General features: G+C 44.6%; 1 protein-coding gene across 1 annotated transcript in view; it reads right to left on the reverse strand.

Annotated features, from left to right (window-relative positions):
* Positions 1-15000, reverse strand: part of Mid1 (calcium-permeable channel component Mid1) — a 124647-nt gene that overhangs the window by 90614 nt on the left and 19033 nt on the right. The gene's annotated exons all lie outside the window — the stretch shown is intronic.

Below are 15000 nucleotides of genomic sequence, written 5' to 3' on the forward strand. Positions count from 1 at the left end.
GTATATGTTTGCACTGTCTCTGCTTTGATATGTTTAGTTCGCGTGTGGGATTGCCGCTTATATTTATTATTTGGAGGCTTGCTGGAGTGAATGGCTTCAAAATACTTTAAGCCACCTGGAGTTCTTACCGCGAAGGGAAATATCCGTAAATGGCTTTACGGACGAGAGCCATTACTGAGATCCCACCCTGAGTCGTGGTGTAACTAAAGCCCTTCTTGAGTCATGGTGTAACGAAGTCCTTTGTAGCTGTCGTCTAAATCCGAAAGCCAAGGAGAGCCGAGCGAAGCCAAGGGAGAGAAAATAAGAGAAAAGAAAGGCTGAAAAAGAAGAGGAAGGGAAGAGGTTTTCCTTTTTTTGCACTTATCGTTTGTCTGTAATAAAAATTATGAATTTGTCCCCAGCACCTTATCGAAATGTGTTTAGGCCACAATAGATAAATGTGTGTGTTTGAATTTGTATGCGTGTATGTGAATTGCACGTGCGGGCAAGTGCCAATTCCTCGGTCCATGTCAGTTCATCTATGATTAGGCGTATACACCTCTGGTAACGCAGTAGAATCATTTTGCCCCGGGGGCCCCAGGGCAGCTTAACATACGATAAGGCCTCATGTGTTTATTGACCCTTTGAAGAGCGATTTGGCGGGCTAGTTGGTTCTGCATGGTGATGTATCAGCGCACGGGACGGAACACACAAAAAAAGACCTGCTTGTTGTCTCCTCGTGTCGCGTCCCTAGCGCTGTTCCATCACTACCTTCCTTGACCTGACAACACATCGCGTGCCCTTGCGTAGTAGCATTCACATTTCGCGTAGTAGCATTTGAGTAGAGTTGCTAAAGCGTGCGTTAGTACAAATCCTTCCCCTTCTGTAAGTACTGCATACTTTTTCTTTTTCTGTCCTTCTCAGTAGTTTTCTTTCCTTTTCAAATCTTTGGTCTCAGTGTGCATTTGATTGAATATGGAACGTAGGTTCCCTTTTTATTCCGGAAACATTTGTTTACAGCAGCTGACTGCTAGCTGAAGAAAGATTTGCGTGAAATGCGGTCCTTGCGTCGTCTCGGATTTCTCTTCCTCTCCGATTCCACTCACAAGAAGGCACAGCGCAAAAGCGCGCACACACACACGCCCTTATATATATATGCCCATTCGCCGCCTTCGGGTGAGACGTAGCTCCGAGCTGCATACTTTTGCATGCGTAGCAGCTCGTAGCTGAGACCGCGCGAAGAAAGGAAGAGTTTGCGAGCCTATGGCTAGATCTCGGCTACACGCACATTTAATATGCAAGCGGTCGCGCAGTGTAAAGCGAGATGGGAGGGAAAAGAATGAAGGGGATGCTATATCCGCGCAAACAGCAAAAATACAAGAAGTAGAAAAAGAATTATAATAAAAGAGCCAGTTATGGTCATTCAGCAAACCGGACGAAAGCAAACACAGACCTTGCAGCCCCCTCCTCATTTTTAGCGCAGCGTGGCTCTGTGGAAAACATGCGCATACATTTCCGTCGCTGTCATAGTCTTTCACGCAATTTCATTCTCTTGTCTTTTTTTTTTTTTTTTCTCGTTCTTGCTCAGCGTATTTCCTTTAATTCGAAAACGGAGCAACGACAGCGCTGACAGCGAGCGCTTGCCCTATAAGTCGTTCCAGCCTTGACCATGTTGGTGACGATAACGGTGATTATGATCGGCGACGTCACCCCCAGTCTCTCCGTTATCAAATCGGAGAACGAAAGCGGAAGTTTATGTGAGGAATATGCAAGGAAGAAGATGTTCTCGTCGCAACGCAATTCCCGGTAGGGCTCCAGATGTGCCCCCAACACCATTAGCCTCCATAACGTCCCGCTTCTTCCGAGGTCGCTATGGTAATTGTGGAAAGGAGGCATCTGTGGCGTTGAATTCACTTGAGCTTTGGCAACGCTGCGTTTACGTCGACTGCCTGCACTCTTTTTGTTGTTGCTGCTGCTGTTGTCGGAGGCTGTGAACTCTCTGGAAACCGCAACTATACGTTGTGCACTTGAAGAGGGCCGGGCCAAGTTGTACGCAACTTCGCGGCTATGCCTGCATACTATGTGTGATCCTTTTATTATCTAGTAAGAAGACGTAACAAGTATTCCACGTACTGCTGATTAATATAATTCCGCTTCAGAAAGCAGATTCATACTTATTTATTAAAGCCTATGATTTAAATCACCGTAGTGCGCTTGTGGCCCGACTAGTTTTGTCGCCAACCTTAAACAAATGGTCGAGAAGCTCTATTTTCTAAGCTTTACAGCAAGCATATGTGCTGCCCCTGCGCTGTCCCTACTAATTGCTGACTTCATGCAATTGAGCGCAAGCTTTATATTCAAACTGAATCATTGCTGGGCTACTCGTATTTTGGCTTCTCTTGGCTGTGATACTGCTATTCAGGCAAGCCAAGGCAGATCTTGTCTTTCTTTCCTCTTTTTACAGCTCTTTCATCAAGTTCATTCAAGTAACCGGTTCTAGGCCAGCTCCTCCGTGGCGGTGCAGTGGTTAATGCGCACGATTACTGTGCCAAGGATGCGGGATTGAATCCTGGCCACAGCGGCCGCTTTGCGATCGAGGCGAAAAGCAAGATGGTCGTGTGCTGTGCAATTTCAGTACACGTTAAAGAACCCCAGGTGTTCAAAGTTTCCGGAGCCCTCCACTACGGCGTCGCGCATAGCCTGATTCGCTTTGGGACATTAAACCCCATTAACCATAAACTACAGTACTGGCCCCGCCGGGGTGACGCTGTGGTTACGGAGCTCGAATGCTGTTCCCAAGGACGCGGGATCGAATCCCGGCCTCGGCGGCCGCTTTTCGATGGAGGCGAAAAGCAAGGCGCCCGTGTGCTGTGCGATGTCAGTGCACGTTAAATAACCCCAGGTGGTCTAAATTTCCGGAGTCCTCCACTATACGGCGTCTCTCATAGCCTGAGTCGCTTTGGGACGTTAAACCCCACAAACCAGACCAAACCATAAAATACAGTATTAGGCCACATGAACTCGTGGTCTCTGCCGCGTCTAATTATCTCATGTTTATCTCCTTCGGCATTCTGAGGACGACCAGGTAGCCTTAGCAGTGCATTGCTAACTTTACGACATGAGAAGGTCGCTTAAAGCACCTAAGCTGTTGCATTGATTTATTCTGTGCCTTGATGCCGTGTTTTTCTGAGACATATATATGCAACCAGCATATTAGAAGAGCATCAAAGCCACACCATGCAGTGTCAGATTTTTAGTTTTGTAACAAAATTGTGCAGTGATTTTGAATCTCTCTCTGTTTATGAGACTGTTCCGTCCGTGGAAGAACAGTACGGTCGAGGCACATTCCAAAGCACCACGATCATTGAAATCATGGTCCTGAGAGCTGTGCGCTATATGCGGAGGGTATACGCTGCGATAAAAGAACCCCCTTACTGGCTGCCCTATCCTTTCACAAAGACTGGGTTTTCACCGAACGGGCCGTCTAGCGCCATCCTGTTAATACTGTGTCCTTTCTGTCCCATGCAGGCATACCTCACACAGAAGTCATGCGTTCCTACTGCTCGTATATTTGAAACGTTTCCTAGGTGTTGTCCTTAATGAACGCCATGCCTGCGTTCAATTCCATAGTATTGCCGATGAATTAATTGGTTTGATCTTCCGTAGCTTCTACCCAACTCTGATGTTCAAACATATTCTTTCGCGTCACTTTTGCAAACCGTTATTCTCTCTTGTGAGTGCTTTGTCTCATTGATTCCAGAACTGAAAATGCCTTACTGAAAAACGTCAAAAATTAATAAAACAATATGCGCTCCTGTGGCTTACGAAAGGATACCTTGGACTCACCATTAAAAAATCTAACTCAAGACTGTTGCTTCTGCATGATGCTAATATTATTAGCCTTCGAACTTGATGGTGAATTATGGTAGAGAGCATTCTATGTAAACACTCTAAAATGTATGTGTGCACCTAATGGCACGGCGCAGAGTTAAAGATCATTCCCAAATGCCGCATCCAATACAGCCTAGCCCAGCTTCGCGATGCCGCGTGCAAGGGTATAAAAATAATGCGCTGCAGCTGAAGCAACAAGGGGGGGTTATAGGTTTATTTGCGTCGGCTTTTCAGCGGAAGGCTCTGCCCACATGTTAAAGAGGCCGATAGCTTTAAACATTGAACAGAATCCCGTACATCCTTTTTAATTTCCTTTATTTGTTCATACCCCTCATTCTCTAGGCTTGTTTTTCTCCTCAGTAACCATAAACGCTTGCGACCTTTCGGCGCCCACGACTTCACTGCCACGCGTACGCACTGACGCGCTCCCATTCCCAACCCTTAATGGCATGGCTCTTTCTTAGCGACACTTCCGTGTTAATTGGCTAAATGATCGACTAACGTTAATTGCTGCTAGTGGCACACTGGTATGCAAAACAATTGTATTTATTGAACGGTAAGCAAGGTTAATAGTTACTGGAGCCTGAATATCATAGTTTCTTTATTTCTTGCCTAATGACTGCCAGTATCTCAATATGGAATGCCGTAAAATGTCTTCTTTTTCTTTAACTACTGTGCTGTACTATATTCAAAGCACCGCTCAAGCAATACACTGCTATTCTAAATGAGCAGTATTCAATGAAATGAATCAGCTAATTTTTCGAGTACAAAATACTTCTTATATCAAAACCAATCCGGCTGTGTCTTTCAGGGACCTCACGCAATTACCCCTTCCTACACAGAGTAGCATGTAGGCGACATTTCAACGCCGGCTCTGTTTTTCATCAAAGGGTCTCAATGGATCGCCGATTTTCATTTGAAAGCTGATGAATTAGGCAGTGTTTTGTTTGCGGTTATAAAAAAACTTGGCAAGTATCGTTCTGAAGCCTGGATCAAGACCGTCGCCGCCTTCAGCATTATAGATCAAAAAACTTTATAACGGCACTGCCACGTAATCCCACCGCCGCCTAGAAGGTCTGAAAGGGACGTACGTGAAAGCGCTATACCACTACAGGTCCCCGACGACCTCCGGCGCTGCATGGTTATACACAAAAACAATACACACACAAGAGAATTAAACCGAGGCGTTAACACAGATGATGCGCTCGCTACAAACTGCCTGTTTTTGTGGTACGAAGAAGAAGAAAGCTTCACAAAAAACGTGGGGTTACGATATGAAGAAGAATTAAACAAAAGATTCAGAAAAAGTGCGAAGAAATTCAGAATGAAAAAGTAATGAAAATAATGACAAATTAAGTCTAACTTCTTGTCACGTTGTCCAAACTGAGAAGTATCACCTCGTTGCTGTGGAGCGCCACCGACGGAACACTCACGCATTCCCCTTCTTCCCCCGAAATCATCTTGAATGCTTCAATAATCTCTCTTTTAAAACTGTCTTTTGCGCCTGCCAGCACCTTGAGGGGCACTCACTGTGTACCAAGGTTCGCCGAAACCAAGGTGCTAGCAGGCGCGAAAGACAGTTTTAAAAGAGAGATTATTGAAGCCTTCAAGATGGTTTCGGGGGAAGAAGAGGAATGCGCGAGTGTTCAGTCGGTGGTGCTCAACAGCAAGGAGGTGATACTTCTCCGTTTGGACAATGTGACAAGAAGTTAGACCTAATTTGTCATTATTTTCGTTTTATTTTTTCATTCTGAATTTCTTCGCATTTTTTCTGAATCGTTTGTTTAATTCTTCTTCATATTGTAACCCCACGTTTTTTGTGAAGCTTTCTTCTTCTTCGTACCACAAAAACAGGTAGTTTGTAGCGAGCGCATCATCTGTGTTAATGCCTTGGTTTAATTCGTTTGTGTGTGTATTGTTTTTGTGTATAACCGTGCAGCGCCGGAGGTCGTCGGAGTAGTATAGCTAACTAGCCCGCTGGCAAGTAATACTGTACCACTACAGGACTAGGTTTCTAGGCAGACTGAGAAAACATTTTTTTTTTCTTTCTTTTTTTTTTTTTTTTTTTCAGAACGCGTGTCCCCAAAGTTTTGCGCCCGGTAGGGCAGCAAGGTTAAGGTCGCAAGCGAAATCCTGAGGCGGTTGCTGCGAGACAGCTTTCTCGAGATTTATGCGACACAATTTAAACTTTGTTCAACGTTATTTCTAGTCTCGCCTGCGCTAAACACTTTGGAGTGCGCCGACTGCGCATTTCTTCCGTCGTTGAAGACACTGTCGTCAGTACCTCATCGGCTGTCTACCTTCAATTATGCGACTGTAGTCAGGTTTTTTAAGAATGCAACCTTGCAACATATCGTGAGATATCTTTAGAGCGGCGCAGACAGTTCTAACCTGGATAATGAGGGCAGCCGTTACAATCAAGGGGGACACTGCCGTCGGGTTTTATTTGCTCAGGCTCGCCCAGTAGCTCACTGTATAGCAATGAAATGGCAGCTATGTTCACAAGGCACCTATCCGGATACGTTGCAGTAAACTGGACACACTTGCGGTAACGTTCAAGAACAGCTGTCTCTGAGTACTTTGCCTCTGTCCACCCTAGAAGATCAGATTCTATCAATCACTGCAATGCAACCTTCCATTGCCACCTATGGCAGTGGGGGCGGTCTGCTTCGAGTAGTGTGAGAGAGGCCGACTTACAGCGCGCAGATCGGCAGCATGGCAAGCAACGAGAAACAGCTTGAAGAACCGTTACACTCCCATCCCTCCTAACTCCCTAATTGCCCAAACAGCGGCCGAAAGTCACCCCTTCATTCAAATAAAGGCTTAATTCATTCATTCATCTCTGCCGCGGTAACTAAAATGACCCATCTGACTTCCATCTATGGCAAGGCGCGAAGAACTGGGAAAACTAGCTCTTCCACGCGCGCATTTTTTCACGCCATCCTCTCGAAGGCCATTTTGTTTACTTGGATTACATGAGCACAGATAACACGCTCCCACAAAAAGTCCACGTGGAATGGCCACGTGGCCCTGGCAGATTTGGGCGTATCAAGGCGTGGTGTCCATCATCGTTGCGACATGCTGAGCAGAAAAAGCGTTGCTGCTGATTCATCAAATGAATCCGGAAAATGTGTGTTCAGGTATAATGTGTGAATGGCAGAAACCGCTAACTGAGGTATACCGCCGGCCTGAGTGTGTGTCTCAACTTGAACAGAGCTTCTCACAACTCCAGATTGAGTTGTCGCCGTCAAAGTTTTTCCACCGTCACTATAATAGTATGCATACTGCCACCTGTTGTAAAGAGACAATCATTCGAGGTCTACTTATGCTGCCTGGAATTATTTTTGTTTTGTTTAATCAATAGGCTTAATTTGAAGTAGTCCAGTACTATTCACCTCTTGTCTGCAATAACTTTGCTGGCGCAGACGACGAGAACAAGTTGGTAGGCCTGCCACGAATAACCATTATTGCTATGCCGTGACGTCCGCTGGTGTAAAAGAGAAGTTGGAATAAAACTCTACCTATTAAAAACGTTGTTTTACTTGTGGATATGACGTATATACATTAGAAGATCACGCTTTATGAGCAGAATGGGCGCCGTGCTAACCAAAGTCACCTTGCTTGGCACTATGAGCTATGGCTCACAATGGGCTATGGGGGCAGTGCGTCCAGGAGTATGACTCATAATCTCTGAAAAGATTTCCATGGAAAGTTCGGAAATCGGCATGTGTCAGGTGATAGGAGAGTGCCCTACGCAAATCCGAAGATATGCTATACATCGGCATCCAAAATTTTGGTCCCTCTTGCTTATACCTACTAAGACAAATGAAAATGTGGGCGCACGAACGATCGACCAGGAACAAAGCGCCGGTCTGTAGGAGTATCGGAAGAAACGATCGTAAAATCTACAATCTGACATAAAATCCTGGCGACTGTGAATTCGCTCGGCTGGGCAGTAACCGAAGCTACGAAAAGAACGGCCCGACAGTGGACTGAAATCCAGCTACTTCCGAGATAAAGCCCTCAAATTACAGCCAGGAGACAATACGCTCCCTTTACGGCATCCTATACAAGGCACTGGGGCCCATTCTGGCCTGGTGCAGCTAATCTCTCTTGCGTAAGGCAAACGATGCTTCAGAACATGTTCCAGTGCATACTCTTTCTGTTCCGTCTTAGCCATCGTGTTCATGTTTGTTCACGACTGACGTGTTGTCACACCTTAAGCACAGGTTCCCAATAAATATGCACCTTTGATGTCATGGTGCAATTTACGCTTCTTCTAAAGCTGAATTTGCGGCAAGGAAGTAATAACGCTATGCTTTATGAACAACATTGGTCTAAATTTGGTCATTTACTGAGACTAGAGACCTGTTAGGGGAGAAAAGAATTCACAAGAACAGGAGAGCGAACAAGCGAACAAGAGAGCGAGAGAGATTCGTAACTATACGTAACAAGGGCGAGAAAACGCAGGTATTTACAGTTGGCTTAAGATTTCAATTTTGGAGGTTCTGCAGCCAATAATCGAGCTTGTCTTGGAGCGGTTCACCTGGTGCTAGCGAAATTACAGGTCACTTGTCCGGAATGTTCTAGTTGTTGGGCACAATTTGAAACGTCGTAGCCATACCGTATTTTCATACCTATCTTTTTGCTTGCAAGGATTGCTATAACAGCGTCTCCTTCAACCCCGCTTGGTTGCGAATTTTATTGCCGGAACCTTGTTTCCACTCAACATATGCTGCCTTTCGGTTTTCTAGTAGTGTATACTGAATAAGCTAAACCGAATAATAACCATACAGAAATGCTTGCATAATACATTTGCGCCGAGAGCATCGGTAAATCAAAATGTGTGATATCGCCGAAAACCGAACGAAACGTCATAACGCGACACATTCAGGAGAGTACGCTAAAAAGTATCCTAAACAAAGGTAAGAAGTTCACATGTGTTTTGTAGCTCAGTCGGGCTCTACGGCGTCGCGCCGGTAGTGATACTGCAGCTGGAAATTCTACAGTTGTAAATGGGCGGCCGAGAATCGAATTCGCGACTTCATTGACATACAGCAGAAGTGCTCGGCATCACCTCCAGCAAGAAGGAGAGGAAGGAACAGAAAAGGACAAATATGAGACAATTGGCATAGTGAGCCATCGGTCAAGTCGGCTCCGTATATTCGAGCTTGCACAACTGCTGTCTTGATGTCGCATTCATTATGACACGAGCCACACAGTCGGCTAAATGAAGTTGGGGAGGCGCCGGGCGCGCATACGGAAAGCGAGCCTGGAACAATGCCGAGGGAAGCCGAGCTGGCATTATAATACGACGTTGGCTGTCGTTGGCCGCTTTCCAAGTACCCGCTGGTCAACGACAACAAGTTCGCGCTGAGTAAACGCGCGCTCTCGCAGAGTTGGCGCGAAATGGAGCTACCCGTGCACGGTTGCAACAACGAGGAGGCAAATTGTTCTTAAAAGACGTTCGCTCTGAAGACGCCTACGATTAGGGCGCACTTCCTTAACGCGCTAGCCCTATGCGTCACGACGTTGTTTTCGGTGTTCTAGGGTGCGTTCCTAAATGACTGAGTCTTTGCAAAATTCAAAGGAGTGGTAAACGCCCTGTGTGTTACTCATCACCCACAGCCAGCTCACCTCCAAGCTTCCTGACCGAGAATGATGAGATAATGAGCGCGATCTGAAAGAAAACCACATCAGCACTTTCTGCTGATAATTTTTTGTAGTAAAATGTAAAATATTCGTGGCAACAATACCCAAAGGCATGCATCGACCCATTTCACTGTGCAGAGTCGATGGTGTGTAATCACCTGTAGCCCTGGAAAGCCCTCTTGCCACCGAAAGGCAGATCTTCCGAGCCGGAGTTTTTGGCTTGTGCTTGAGAAAGAACGAACTAACACGTGCGCGCATTGAGTGACAACCTCCGTGAGTTCTTGTTGCGCGATGTGAGCTAATAATGTTCTCATGTATTCCACTGAAGTTCAGAGTAGGACGATGAACGGCTATTACAGGTGCAGACTTTGATGCGCGAAACAAAGCCAAGAAATAAACAAAACAAATCGACGATTGTACAGATCGGCCTAGTAATATGTGCTGCACTGTGTAGCTTAAACTGAGTCACAGAGTAGACTTGAGTAGTCTTGGGGTGAGTCCTTACTTAACTGCTACCACACATGGAGCGCGTGGTCACGTTAATGCGGTAGGCATTATTTATGATTGTCAGTTCTACTGCAGCCTTGGTGTGTGCATGCGTCTTTTTTCTTCTTATATTTTTATGTATTTTTCAATATAATGTTCTTTTTTAAGGCGCCTTCATCCTTGCTTTACATTTTATTCGTCGTTACAGATATTTTTCTTTTGCGCGTTGACGATGCCCTCGACGATGACATGTACTCCGCAGTAGAAGGCTACGGACGGGTCTATGTCGTCCGGGATTTCTTTTCGTGTGCCTAAACCTCAGCAAACGAACATTTCCAGTGCCATCTCTCCGCTGCCTCGAAAGATTCTTATGCGTAAAAAAAAAAAAGAAAAAGCGACAAAGAATAAAGCAAAGGAAGCAAAAGTGGATGAAGGAGTAAAGCTAATAAAGAAAGACGAGGGAGGAGCCCACCTTTTTCTTATCATCAGGCCAATGAGGCGAGAGTTCTGCGTGCTTACGCGCAGGTATTTGCGCACGCCTCATTTAACCGACACCTGTGCGACGGACCTTGGCATTCGGTGCTCGGTATTGTGGAGCCGGTGCGCGTCGAGAAGGGCGCTGATGCGTAATATATTGATTCACTTCATCAAACTGCTGTCATGAAAGTTTAAACCAAGCAAGATTAATACGCAACGTGTTTATTTTCGCGTCCGGCATTCTGACGACAGCATCGCTGTACCTACATCTAACGCAAAAACCAAGTCGCTCAAACATTTTCTTTCCGAATACTGCTGTCTGCTTTTGCGGGTCTCATCATTAAATATTCGACAACCAGCAGTAACATGCAGGCGTACACACTGATCATGAAAAATGTCGAGGGTTTAATTGTATCCTAGGTGACCGCATATTGAAGCACGTGAGAGAGACTACGCCCAGTTTTCGAAGCTTTTAACTTAGCATTCGCTTCCGGTTACACGGATGAGAGAAGCAGGGGAGCTGCACTCGAATGAGCGCGTGATATGTTTGTCCCGCGTATTACTCTACTGCTTCGTTTTCCAGAAATACGACGATACAAGTGATATCTAACTCTATTGTGATTACGTGTCAGAGTGCCCCGATTAACCAAACGAGGGCATTTTCCAAGCGGCGCTAGATATACGTAGTCCGTGCAGATCGCACCTAACTGAAAAAGCTAGTTGGAGTTGACAAATACTGCAAGGCGCTTCTGCAAGTTAAGCGTAGCAAGGGTATTGGAACTTCGAGCGCTTTTTGCATGAATCTGCAGTGACCAGACAAAAAAAAAAACGTTGCACAAAAGTTGCCGCGTTCAAGCATTTCGTCGTTTGTGGCTCCTTCAGCGCAGTAAAAAATTCTGGCTTATTTATTTTATTTGCTGCGAAAAATCGGTTGCTTGTAAAGGTGAGGTCAAAAGTCTCAGAACCCTCTCCCTCCTCCTCCTCCTCCTCCTCCTCCAAATTCCGAACCGTCCTGCACTGCTCGCGCGCAGAAGGTATCGTCCAGTACAGCATCGTAGGTGGCGCCCGTGTGCAGTGATGCACGGCTTGGAACTTAAGAGGGGGGGGGGGGGGGGTTCAGACACTTCTGACACCGACTGTGCAAGTAACTCGGGCCTTTGACATCACCTCTAATTCAGAGCCAAGCGTAAAGTAGTGTAAGATGCTGCCATGAGCCTACTGACAGGAAGTACACAACCTTCCTGTGAGGAGGAACTTAAAATTGGCCTTGCTCTCGTACCCATCAGTTAAGCCAGCCATTTAAACCTGTGTCTTTGACAATAGATAGCAAGCAACAAGCACCCCGAAGGCATTACAGCGGCTATACAGATGGCTTTTTTTCTATCCTACGTAAGAAAACTGCGTTCATGAACAACGTCTCGTTGAAAATATATGCTTGGTCAGAATCTCTGCACCCGCGGAAATCTCGCTGCTCAGTTGATCTTGGCCATGGTAGCCGCTTTAAGGCAGATGCAGAAAATAAGGCGGCCGTGTTTTGTGCGCTGTCAATGGACGTCAAACATCCACTGCGTGCCGGAGCCCTCCACTACAGCCCTCCAATACATGGCCTGAATAGAGTCAAGTCAACTTTGCTTGTCAGGTAAAAAAACAGTTGCCGAACAAAAACCAGTTATACGCAATCGAGCCAACTAGAGTAAGCAGTGGAGCGAGTTGAGCAACACACCTGCAGTGAGTGGGTCAACTTGTTTGATTCTCTTTATGCGCTGGAATCGAGTCAGGATTATCTTGTATAACCCAACGCCGACTCGTCCCGATCCCGTCGGGTTCAACGTAAGCGAGCAGTAGGACGTCCCTTGTAGCCTGCGTTGCTTTGTGACGTAAAACGCTACAAACCAAACCAGAACCTATATGTATGATGTGGAAATCTGCAATGTGACATAATTCTTGGAAGTCTAAATATAACCACGCTGTTCGCGCTTATTATGACGTATACATGAAATAGAATACAAAACAAACGCACTATCCTCTGCAGATGGCAGGGCGAAAAGCATTTCCGGTGAAATTTACGCTGTTTAGATGGGAAGCTTAGACTTCGTCATCATCATCATCAGCCTGGACTGCGTAGCAATTGATATTACAGACAGGAAGCCTCCATATCTCCATCGACTGATATCCTGAATTTCCCTTCAAAATGTTTTCAGAAATGCGGTTGCCCTAATTCTGTAGCTGAAATCTTCATTTTGTGAGGATATACGGAAGCTATTGGCACCTTGTATAGCCGGAAGTGATAGGCAGGACATTAAGTACTGAAGTATAGACTCCGCAAGTGGTCGCGGAAGCCTCAAAACTGTGTTTCGGAGATATTGCGCTGTCTCGTTTGCACATTGAAGATTATAGGGTATAATATACTCGTTCACTTTCCGCAACCTCGAAAGTAAAAATAAATATGTACGAATCTATGTTTGCAGAAAATTTAAGGGCCCAATCGTGACTGGCCTCTGTGATATTGAAATCAATAACATATTCAAGAACATGTGTAAATGTGACCGCTTGAAAAGGTTCATAACACTCATTGTTGCCTCGTTAGCTGACCCACTTAATGAAGCGATTGATAATCAAAAACTGAAGTCAATTCAGGTAGCTATCCGCCTGTAATAAATATCAGAATTAATAAACTTGTGAGTAAGACAGTGAAAAACATTACCTTAAATAACTATGATGTCTGTTAGTTACGATGTTGTACGATAGAGATGACGCCATAACAAAATAACGAATAATGATGTAGCTTTTTTATGACAAGGTTTTCATGAGGGCTACGAAATGAAAAATGGTAGGTTTAACGTTAAGATATAGGAAGCGTGCAAAGTGGGTCAGAGGAATAACTCAAGTTACTCACATTCTAGTCGGAATCAAGAGGAAGAAATGAGCACGGACAGGACCTGTAGTGCGAATAGCAGATAACCGATTGTCTCTGAGATTAACCATTTCGAGTCCAAGAGAAAGAAAGCGTAGGAGGGGGCGCCAGAAAGTTTGGTGGGCAGATGAAGTTAAGAGTTGACAGGGGTCAATTAGATGCAGCTAGCACAGAACCAGGGTAATTGCAGGAAAATAAGAGAGGCCTTCTCCCTGCAGTAGGTAAAGACCGGCTGATGATGTTGATGATGATTATAATTTCATGATAATAATAGACAATATAGCAATTAGTTCCAATAAAAATGTAATTTTCCACAACAAAATTATGCACTGGGTGCAATATTAAAGGAATTGCCTAAAATGGCTTAATTTGATAGCAGCTTCCTGTAGCCACAGTAAGAATTCACAAACATAGATGATACCATGTACCATTTATATAATCACTTATTTGGTCAGGACTTTGGAACAGTTAGGAAGGATATTTCATGCATGTAGATAGGATGAAGTGCGACCTTAGGCATACAGCACAATGACGGCGCCAGCTGATTTCCGTTGCTAGTGCAAGAATGTTGTCTTTCATGATATCGAGGCCGAAAAGGGTTGTAACAAATGCAAATGATGGCCTCAAGAGTGCATTGGCGTCATTGTGTACAAGAAAGAAAATTATTTCATGTTTATACTTTGACATTTTACAGTGAAAAGACATATACAAATACATATTTAGTAAATTAAGTGTACCATTTCTAAAACACGAAAAGTAGGATAAAACTTGAAACTTGCATACTGATTCCACAAGTCAGTGTCTTAAATTTATATTACAAAAAAAAAATTGTCCTCACTTGTGGTTGATTGTAAAAAAGACTGTCCAACTTTTAGTTTTTATAGATATTTTCTGAAAATGTTCTCATATCTTCGCTTCAGACTATATTCTGTAGATGTTAATAAAATCTGAGGAAATGTCAGCGTAATCAGATCGATATATATATATATATATATATATATATATATATATATATATATATATATATATTTTTTTTGGGGGGGGGGGAAATGATACATGAACTTCTAATGAAATATCCCAAAATTTGTTACGAGAAGAACGCAAGTTTATGTTTGCTCGTATAATAAAATAGCTCAGAATGCAACAGCTGTCTGACATAATACAGACTCTCTGCCTTTTTGGCATATGCCCCGAAGCCTCTTTATGTTTATTTCTTTCTTCGATGTTTCTTACTGTTCGAAATTCAGCCTTTTCTACACGCTCCTTGTCAAGTCGGTAGAGACTGACGTCACAGAATACAGCTGGCTGGATGCCAAGTGTTTTTAAGGCAGTACGTTTGCGTGAGCTGTGAAGTGAGTGAATATCACATGTGCATACGAGCTTGTGCTGGAACAAACGCGCTTGTGCTTTCCTCCCACTTTGTCCCTTGCGAGGAAACCCTTAGCAGGCGACAATTTTTAAAGGTAACTTCTGACGGAAAACGGAACAGAATGAGTTTCGAAGGAAGGATGTGCTGCTCAGAATTAGAGCACCCCCTCTGACTCTCTTTGTGGCTTGAAGACAAAGGCAGGCAGGAAAATTGCGCACGGCATGGAGAGCAA

The sequence above is a fragment of the Amblyomma maculatum genome, chromosome 2 (assembly GCF_055883805.1).
Source record: "Amblyomma maculatum isolate TAMU_Amacu chromosome 2, ASM5588380v1, whole genome shotgun sequence".
Lineage (NCBI taxonomy): Eukaryota > Metazoa > Arthropoda > Arachnida > Ixodida > Ixodidae > Amblyomma > Amblyomma maculatum.